This window comes from Panthera leo, chromosome B2 (genome assembly GCF_018350215.1).
Source record: "Panthera leo isolate Ple1 chromosome B2, P.leo_Ple1_pat1.1, whole genome shotgun sequence".
NCBI classification, from domain to species: Eukaryota; Metazoa; Chordata; class Mammalia; order Carnivora; family Felidae; genus Panthera; species Panthera leo.
In genome coordinates, this window is record NC_056683.1 from 65835178 (window position 1) to 65845042 (window position 9865).

Below are 9865 nucleotides of genomic sequence, written 5' to 3' on the forward strand. Positions count from 1 at the left end.
GGATAGGGATGGGGACCAGTCTTGTGGGACTGAATCCTTAACCTGTGGAATCTGATGCTATCTCCCAGTAGACAATGTCAGAATTGAGTTTATTGGACATCCTGCTGGTATCCAAGAATTGTGTTGTATGTGGGGGAGCCCACCTGATACACACACACACACACACACACACACACACACACACACATTGGAATTGGGTCCAGGAACTCTAAAAGAGTCACCAATCTGCAGAATTTTCTTTTTTAAAATCAATGTGTTGATAGTTATTGTCAATCTGTATAATGAACAAAGGTTGGTTTGTTTTTCACTTTAGAAGTACATAACGATTTTATTAAAATTAGCCCAAAAAAACTCAACTTTTATTTTGATTTGTCAGTTTTTTATATTCTAATTTGGCAACCAAAAAAAATTCATAATGTTTGAGTTACTCAAAATTTTAGAATGTGAAGCAAACCTGAATATTCTATTTTTTCCTTTATAAACTAAAAGAGAAAAAAAAAAGAAAAGGTATCTTAGAAGTTTGATTATTTTGGATTTGGGGGAAATTTTTAAGAAAAAGAAGTTACTTCAACAATAGGAAACATGGATTTAAGGTGCACTTTGAAGATAAAGCAAGCAAGATTTTATGACTTAATGATTTTAAGCAAGTAGCTCCAAAAAAAAAAAAAAAAAGAAAAAAAGCTTTTTTCGGGGCAGGTCATGATCTCCCAGTTTGTGGGCTCAAGCCCAAAATCCAGCTGTCAGCACAGAGCCCACTTGGGATTCTATCTCTCTCCCTCTTTCTCTCTCTCTCCTTCCCTCCATTGCTCTCTTTCAAAATAAATAAACATTAAAAAAAATAGATTATTGCTTTCCTGTGGTTCCCTGGTATGGCCTTTGTGTTGGGGGGCAAAAAAATTTCAAAACATTTGTAAGTAACTGATGCCAGTATTATCAGGAGGCTTCAGTTTCTACTCCGACAAAGTTAACCTTCTAGTTCACTTTCTACGCACGTTGATATTCACTTTCTGAAACATCAACCCTTTGGTGAAATAAAGCTACTGTTTCACTTTTGTGATGAGAATTTTTAAAAATCAGATTTGGAGTGCCTGGGTGACTCAGTCGGTTAGACATCCAACTCTTGATTTCCACTCAGGTCAAGATCTCACCGTCAGAAAGATCGAGGCTCACCTGGGGCTCTGTGCTGTCAGCAGATAATATTTGTAATTTTACATGAAAAAATTGATGTTTTTTTCAAAAACAATTTTTCTACATTGAATTTGATTTTTTTTTAATGTTTATGTACTAGTTTTTGAGAGAGAGAGAGAATCCACGTGCAAGTGGGGGAGGGGCAGAGACAGAGGGAGAGAGAGAATTCCAAGCAGGTTCCACACTGTCAGTGCAGCTGGAGCTCTCTCTCATAAGCTGTGAGATCATGACCTGAGCCTAAATCAAGAATCTGACTCCCAACTGATTGAGCTACCCAGGGGCCCTCAGGGAAGTCCATTTCTTATTCAGCATCTCTATCACTCTGCCAATCTCTGGCTGACAATAGAACAACATTTTCAACTCCCAGATGACTTGAAAATATAGAAAAAGAATCTTGTAGTGATGATGTGAGTAGCTCCTAATATCAATTCAATACCAGGTTATTGGATTAATCTTGATAATCTCATTTCCCTTGCTGGTGACCTGAGTAGGAAATGGCATATGTCTCAGTTTTTAAATGAGGTAAAGCCTAAGAAGCTTCCAGAATAGGTTTTCTCATTTCTGAAAAGAGACATAAAAATGATTTTGTCCCTCCTCTTCTTCTAGTGGTAGGGACTACATATGATTTGGGAAAGAGCTATAAGCATCTTGCTACCAGCATGAAAATGAAGCCAACACAATATGAAGTGGGAGGGGAGGAATACACAGAAACTGGATCTGATCCCTACTTGGACTTACTGTTATTGGCAATGTTTCGTCTCTACTGGTTTTTATCTATCATGGGGTTTTCCCCCAGATTTTTTGAGGTATTATAGAAAATAAAAGTTGCATTTATTTATCTGTACAATTTGATACTGTTTGCTATTCAATAGATAGTTACTGATTCCATCCTATAAGGGCACTTTGCAGAACACTGGAACCCACAGGTGGTTCCTGCAATTGAAGGACCTTATACTCTAGCAGATAACCTTAAAAAGCATCTGGAAATGTCATTTTTTATTGAGATATAATTAGCATATTAGTTTCAGGTGTCTAACATAATTCAATATTTGTATTGCTTAAGGAAAAAAAAAAAAGGGTTGCCTAGGTGGCTCAGTCGGTTAAAGGCCTGACTCTTGGTTTCAGCTCAGGTCAGGATCTCACAGTTCATGGATTCAAGCCTCACATCAGGCTCCATGCTGATGGTGTGGAGTCTGCTTGGGATTCTCCCTCTCCCTCTCTCTCTCTCTGCCCCTCCCCTGCTCAGTCTCTCTCTCAAAATAAATAAACTTAAAAAAAAAATCCAACCAAGTAAATAGCTTCTGAATAAGACATATAATTCTCTTAAAGTACCTGGGAGGGAGATGGGCCATGTTCATTCAGAACCATGATTTTTAAGTTGCCCCTTCCGCAAGAATTGGCAACCTGATGAAGGATAAAGTAGTCTAAATTCTGTGTTTGGGAATCTATGGTCACGATATAATATATGCACTTCTGTCCTAGTCTCACCACTTCCACTTCCTAACCTGTAAAAGTGGAAATAATAACCGTATCTTCCTCACAGGTTGTTATAAATTACTTTAAAAGACCACAATTTGTCATATTAGCTGTTTGATACTACAGAGGTAATCCTCATACAGGTGCATCCAGTGCTGGGGAACATGAATCTCTCTGAACTATACCTAATGTTGGTGAGCAACGTGCTTTTCATACTCCCACAGTTTTGGTAACATTAATTATCAGGAAAACAATGGAACTCATAGATGGCCACTGTTGGAATCCTGCTTCCTCCATGCTCAGCCACAACGACATCAAACCTCCTGACCACAGGTTGGCGCTAGGCACTGCTGGGACTCTGTTGCCCTACCCGGATTTGAGGGAGCCAATGGGCAAGCGCTCCTGGAGTGGGCGGAGCCTGCGAAGGGACCAACCGGGCTGTAGACAGACTGCGAGCAGTCTCGTCCCGCCTCCCGGCCACGTGGGATTTTCTCTTCCTGCGGATAGCGGCCCAGGCACGAGCAATGGCGCCGTACCTAATGACGACCCAGTATAGATCGCACAGCCAAGTAGCCAGCAGTAAGTGTTCCCATTACGCGAACTGGCTCCTTTTGCACACTCGACGGGACTGGTGCAGATTTAAGCACTTTCTGAAACCATCAGTGCTTCACGTGGAAGCACGTCGGCTAGAAAAGATTTTCGGTGAGTACACGCAAATCTTTGCCACAGGGCCCCACCTTGGTCTCCGGTAACCACATTGAACCACCCACTGCAGACCTAAGGCAGTGGCTAGTGTATCCCAGTGACCTTCCCCCCCCCCCCCCCCGCAAACTCCTGGTGTGGGCCCCCCCTACCCCCCCCCCCCCCCCCCCCCCCCCCCCCCGCTAATCCCTTGGGAACCCTCCATTCTCCACAGGTCCAAGTAGAACCCTCCTCCCAAGGTTCGAACAGGAGTTCAAAGTCCTGCTCCGGATGGGAGAGCCCGACTCCGAGGGCAAAGTTGAAATCTTTATCATGGGGAAGCGCCGATACCGGAAGCGTGCCAAAAGCCTGCTTCGCATTTTGGCCGCGAAGCCAGAAAGGAAACTGTATGGAGGTGAGGAGCATCCTGTGCCGAGGCACGGGGTGCCGCGGACCTGGGCTGTGCCACGGGAACTTTCACTTCTGCCACTCCCCTCCCACAAGCCTGGGACTCCTTTCACATCCTGGGACGCTAGGATTCCTAGGTTTCTAGGGGAATCACAGAAACCCTAGAATACGGCACTGTGGGAGACAGCTGGCAAACCCAGGGAAGGAAGAACCATAAGGAACTCCTACCCTAGTCCCTTCCCACCTGTCTTTTCAGAAGTTGGGGAGGAATCCATCTGGACCCCACTTTCTGAGATAAAACTGGAGCCTGGGAAGTCCTGTCCTCAGGGATTCTCAGACTTCAAATGAACCCAAGAGCACTGTAGAAATGTGGGTTGATGGGGCGCCTGGGTGGCTTGGTCGGTTAAGTGTCCGACTTCGGCTCAGGTCATGATATCACGTCCGTGAGTTCGAGCCCCGCGTCGGGCTCTGTGCTGACAGCTCAGAGCCTGGAGCCTGTTTCAGATTCTGTGACTCCCTCTCTCTCTGCCCCTCCCCTGTTCATGCTCTGTCTCTCTCTGTCTCAAAAATAAATAAACGTTTAAAAAAAAAAAAATACGGGTTGTTCACCACCACTTCCCCCAACCCCACCTAGGAGACCCCACTTAGGAGTTTGGCATATTGGCAAACCAAAACCTCTTTGTTCTCAGTCTCCTTAACTATAAAATGGGTCTAGTTGTTGTAACCTACATATAGGTTTTTCCCAAGGATTGAAATGAATGAATACAACAAAGCACTTAGAATACATAGAAAATACTTGATAAATATGAGCTGTCATTATTTTGTTGGGTGTTCTGGGTGATTCTAACATAGGTGGCCTGCTCTAAGGTGACCAATAAGGTAGACTCAGCAGTGTTTTCTGTGGAGTCACTTTCCCTGTTTCCTTTGTGTTCTCCTGGACAGTATACTTGCTCAATTCCATGCTTTTCTTACAGGCATAATGATGCTCAGCCTTAAGAAGTCTGTTAAAAGAGAGGATGTTCATTCCAGTGCTTCCCTCTCCACTGCAGTGATGACCAGCCTGGATGAAGCCATGCAGTCACTGGAAATAGGTTCGGAGACTGTCCAGGAACCTGTTACCAAAACAGTGTGATCTTTGTGATCAGGACCTTAGTGCAGGGGAGGGTGGTCTGAGTCAGGAGACTTACCCTCAGAGGCACAGTCTAACTCTGCCTTTGCTCCTGTGACTAAGGGGAAACTAGTGTCAGTGCTCTACCCACCTTTCTCCTGCGTAGATGCTTGTTTAAAGGTTCAAACATGTTGTAATTTAAAAAAAAAAAAAAAAAACTTAAAAAAAACATTTATAGATACATACATAGATATACATTAGTATTGTCAAAGAAAGTAATCTTGGTTTGCTTGCTCCAAGATGGGAAAAGTAAGAATTACAAATGGCTGATTCTAACTTTCCATAGTGTTTTGTATTAGGTGAGTGTGGCTAGAATCTTTAATGTTCCAGGGCACTTTTGTAGATTGGAAAGAACATTACTGTTTATTCTTTCAATGATGCTAATTTAAAAAATAAAATGTTTCATTGATATTAAACAAGATTTAGAAATCAGTTCTTAAGTGTTGAAACATTGATTACAAACTTATTCCATTCTTCTTGGCTTTTAGTGAAAAAGAAGCCTTATTTTCCTTTGTCATGTCTTTTTTAATAGCTTAAAAAGCAAAACACATTAGTACAGAATTTATTATGACTAGAACAAAAGCATCTATAAGTGTTCATTATTCCTGTAATTCCAAATAGGATAGGTTTCCTGGATTAAATCATTTTATTAGTTACTTTACTTTCTCAGTATTATCATAAATAAAAGGAAAAGGATTCCATCTTAGCCTGAATTTGCATATCCTGGGTTCACTGACCAATTACCTCTGGATCAGATCCCAAGAATACCATTTATGGAGCATTTGGTGTAGGTCAGGTTCTGTTTAGTGCTTTATATACATTATTTGACTGGATCTTCATAATAATCCTATGAAAATAGATATGATTATACCCATTTTACAGATGTGGAAAGAGCAGGGTGAGAACATCAAATAATGGGTTGTCCTGCTTATTTATCACTTTTCATGTTGATATATTTTCACACTACACTATAAACTCCTTATGGCATTATAGGGATGATTCCGTTTTCTTTTACCCCTGAGGCCCTAGGCAAATAGTTAAATACTGGATTATTAACTTAGTTACAGTGATTGTCTTCATTTACTAACCAGTCAGCCCTAGTTAATGCAAATAGTGGTGTTAATAAAAACCAGGTGTACAATGTGACCACTTGACCATGTATGAATCCCTGTATATGCTATACAACATCAAAAGTCGTTAAGTTTCATAATAATGTAATCAGGAAAAATTATTGTTTTTCCCCATTTCCCTTAGTGGTAACATGGTACTCCAGATTCAGCCTACAGAATTGAGGAAGCTTCTGGCTGGGTTTAAAAATGTCTCTTGCAGTAGGTACTTAGGGCCCACCCAGGCAGCCCTGTAGGAAGTAGCCAGGGTCAGCCACTAGCCCAAAGGCACAGGGTGAGTAAATTGGAGGTTCCAGGAAAGCTCCTCTGGCTCTAGGTCATGTCACAAGACCCTAGGAGAGAGGGCCTGGCTTTACCTCAGGGCCTCAGCAATGGGCTACAATTTGCAAGGGTAAGGCCTTGAAGACCTTCCCAGGCAGAAATGTGGAAAGTTTGTTTATAAACTTACATATCTTTCAGCTTGGTCATAATCATATACACTCTTAGGAATTCAAATTTGAAGTAGACTAGGGCAGCATTCAGGTGCTTTGGAACCTCAGACATCTGTGGATCTCAAAGACTGGCCCCCTGCCACAGGGGGTGTTCTTTCTGCTCTGCCATGTGGTCTTTGTCAGTGACCTCAGGGTTCTGACCCCACTGACTCTAGGAGTGGTAGGGTTCCATTTACAGGTGCAAGCCCACCCTCTCTCTCAGACTCCCCTCACTTCCCCTCCCCCCTCACCCTCCTCTACCTCACTCCTGGGAGTACCTGAGAGATGCAGAGAAAGCAGCTTCCTGCCAGAGCTGCCTGGGCCCCTTTTTATAGTCCATATTCACCTGCTATAGCCTTGGGACTTCAGGTTTCTTGTTTCTCTCCTTAAATGATACAGGCTTTGCTTGATAAGTATTTTTGTCATTCTGTTGTCTTTGTCATTTATTGACCTGGTCTATTTTTTTTTAACTTTTGTTTATTTTGAGAGAGAACAAGTGAAAGAAGGGGAGGGATGGAGAGAGGGAGAAAGAGAATCCCAAGCAGGCTCTACACTGGTATTGCAGAGCCCAGTTCAGGGCTTGAACCCATGAACTGTGATATCATGACCTGAGTTGAAACGAAGAGTCGGATGCTCAACTGACTGAGCCACCCAAGTGCCCCAACCTGGTCTATGAATAGTTCACAACTTCTCTATCGCATTTATATGGTAGCTGTTTTCTTAGAACATTTAATCCATTAGTATTGTGAGGCACCATTGGACCATCTCTCTGTTTTGTTCTTTTGCATGTGATCATCATTGTTGCTCATTCTTCCTATTCTTGGTATACTTACAACTTTTTCACATTCCTTTGGCCTAGTCACAGTTTACTAAATCCACCCTTCTCTCTATAGAGAAAATGTGCATACTTATATTTGATAGCCATTATCTATACTTAATCGAAGAAATAATACCCAGATATTTATCCTCCTACAATAATTACAGATTAAACATATCCATTTATGTTTCTTATTTATGAATTACAATTATCTTTAAATTTGTACATTAACTTACCACTTAGGTCATGACTAAGAGTGAGGGACTGTAAGGACCAAAAACTTTTCCCTTACCTTCTAGTTTCTTTCTAGTCACTAAAGTGACATAAGACAGATTAACAGGAGAAAAACGAATTTCATATGTATGAAATCCCCAAAGACATGAAACACAAAGACAGGCAGTGGAAGCTTATATGCCATCTTGAGCTAAGGAGAAAGGGGTAGGGGTCTCAAGCGTCAAACGGGAGGAAGATGAGGCACCTAAGTGGCTCAGTCAGTTGAGCATCCGACTTCAGCTCAGGTCATGATCTCACAGTTTGGGAGTTCAAGCCCCGCCTCAGGCTCTGTGCTGACAGCCTATTTCTCAGGTTTAATGTCTTTTTTTTTTTTTTTTAATCTCTTTACTGGACTCTAATGTGGCTTTAAATGTAAAATTAGATATGTCTGTCATTCTCCCTGGAACCTCCAGCTTGGGGACATTTTTCTTTTTCCTAAAATATGTCCTTTAAAAGTTCCATTCGGGGACCCTGACCATGGCCCTGACCCCGACCCACCTAGGTATGGCCCGGCACGTATTCCTCACAGGGTCCCCAGGAGTTGGAAAAACAGCGTTGGTCCAGAAAGCCAGTAAGATTTTAAAATCCTCTGGTGTGCCTGTCAATGGATTTACGCAAAAGTCAGACAGGGAGGAAATAGGATTCAACGTTGTCACATCATCCTGCACGCAGGAAGTTTGGTCTAGAATTGGGTCAGAGCCTCTGCCTGGAAAAGCCAGTGCCGAGCTCGGCAGTACGTGGTGTATCGGACTCCCTCGGAGCAGTCGCCACTTCCGGTCTTGAGAACGGGGATCCCAGCAGAGGCCCAGGGCAGAGGGTGTGTGTCATGGATGAGACTGGGAAAGTGGAGCTGCTCAGTCAGCCTTTCATCCAGGCTGTTCGTCAGACATTGTCCACCCCAGGAGTGTGTAGTTCTGGGCACAATCCCACAACTAAAGGAAAGCCGCTGGCCTTCGTGGAAGAGCTGAGAAACAGGTACGATGTTCGGGTGTTCAGCGTCACCAAAGAAAACAGAAACCACCTTTCACCAGATACTGTGACGTGTGTGCAGAGTGGCAGGAAGTGAAGACGGTTTGCGGCCCTGCCTTGTGCACTTGAAGAGATGTGCGGGTTCACGCGTAACCTCATCAGTGCCCCGCCAAAGATGTAGGCGTTGGTGCTTAGGAAGCCTTGTGGGCTTTTCCAGAGAAAGCCTGACAGCTGTCCTCCATAAAATGTTTAAAAGATCACTTGGCCTTAATACTCGATTGACGCTCCAAGATTAACACTCTACTGTGGCTTATTTATGCTGAGGGGTTTGTTTATTTCCTCTTGCAGTTGTGCATATGATTTTGGTAAGTTATGAAATGAGAAATGGCTTTCAGAGTATTAGATGGAACTCACCGCCATTGAAGTTTATAAATGTGTTCTGGGGAAGGAGGAGAAGAGTGGTCCCCACCTAATTCGTCTTGCATGTCATGAAAATTAAATACCTCCAGGTGCAGCTGCAGCTTAAAGGAATACCAGTTAGTTGGTTTTTAAAAATAGTTCAGAAAAAAAGCCGGTTTAGGTCCTCCCCACCCATCTCATTTTTTATTTGTTTGCTTATTGCTTAATAAAAATAAATGTGGTGGTTGTAAATAAATAAATATTCCATTCATGAGGGTAAACTCTTATTTTCCTCCCAGAAAAGACCTTCATTCCACCTGTGTTCTTAAAAGGAGAGTTTTGCTAGATAAACAGTCTTCAGTTGACTATTATTCTCTCTCAGCCCTTTAAAGTTCTTACAGGGTCTGGCTGCCATTACTAATTAAGATTTCTGCCTGGTCTAGGGTCACCTGGGTGACTCAGTCAGTTAAGCCTCCAACTCTTGGTTTCGGCTCAGGTCATGATCTTGAATTTCACAGGTTGGAGCCCACATGGGACTCTGCACTGAGAGTGCAGAGCCTGCTTTGGATTCTCTCTCTCCCTCTCTCTCTCTGTGCCACGCATTCCCTCACCCCCTCACGCTCTCTCGCTCTCAAAATCAACAAACTTATAAAAAAAAGAAAAAAAAGATTTCTGCCTCATCTAATTGTTTTTCTCCTGAAAAGGCTTTATTATGCACAGAGGTGGGAAGGGACTCAGGACTCAGTCCTTGGCAGCCGCTTTCCTCATGGCAGCCAGGACAGTACTCAGCTCCCCTCTCTTCCTCTTGGCAGATGTGTGTCTCCACCTTTTTCTTGAACCTCTGGGCCTGCTTCCCCTTAGCTCCATGGTGAGCCAATTGTATGTGGCA

At 43.0% G+C, this 9865-nt stretch overlaps 1 pseudogene; it reads left to right on the top strand.

Moving 5' to 3' along the window:
• Positions 1-8109: 8109 nt before the first annotated feature.
• Positions 8110-9072, top strand: LOC122220086 (annotated as a pseudogene).
• The last annotated feature ends 793 nt before the right edge of the window (positions 9073-9865 follow it).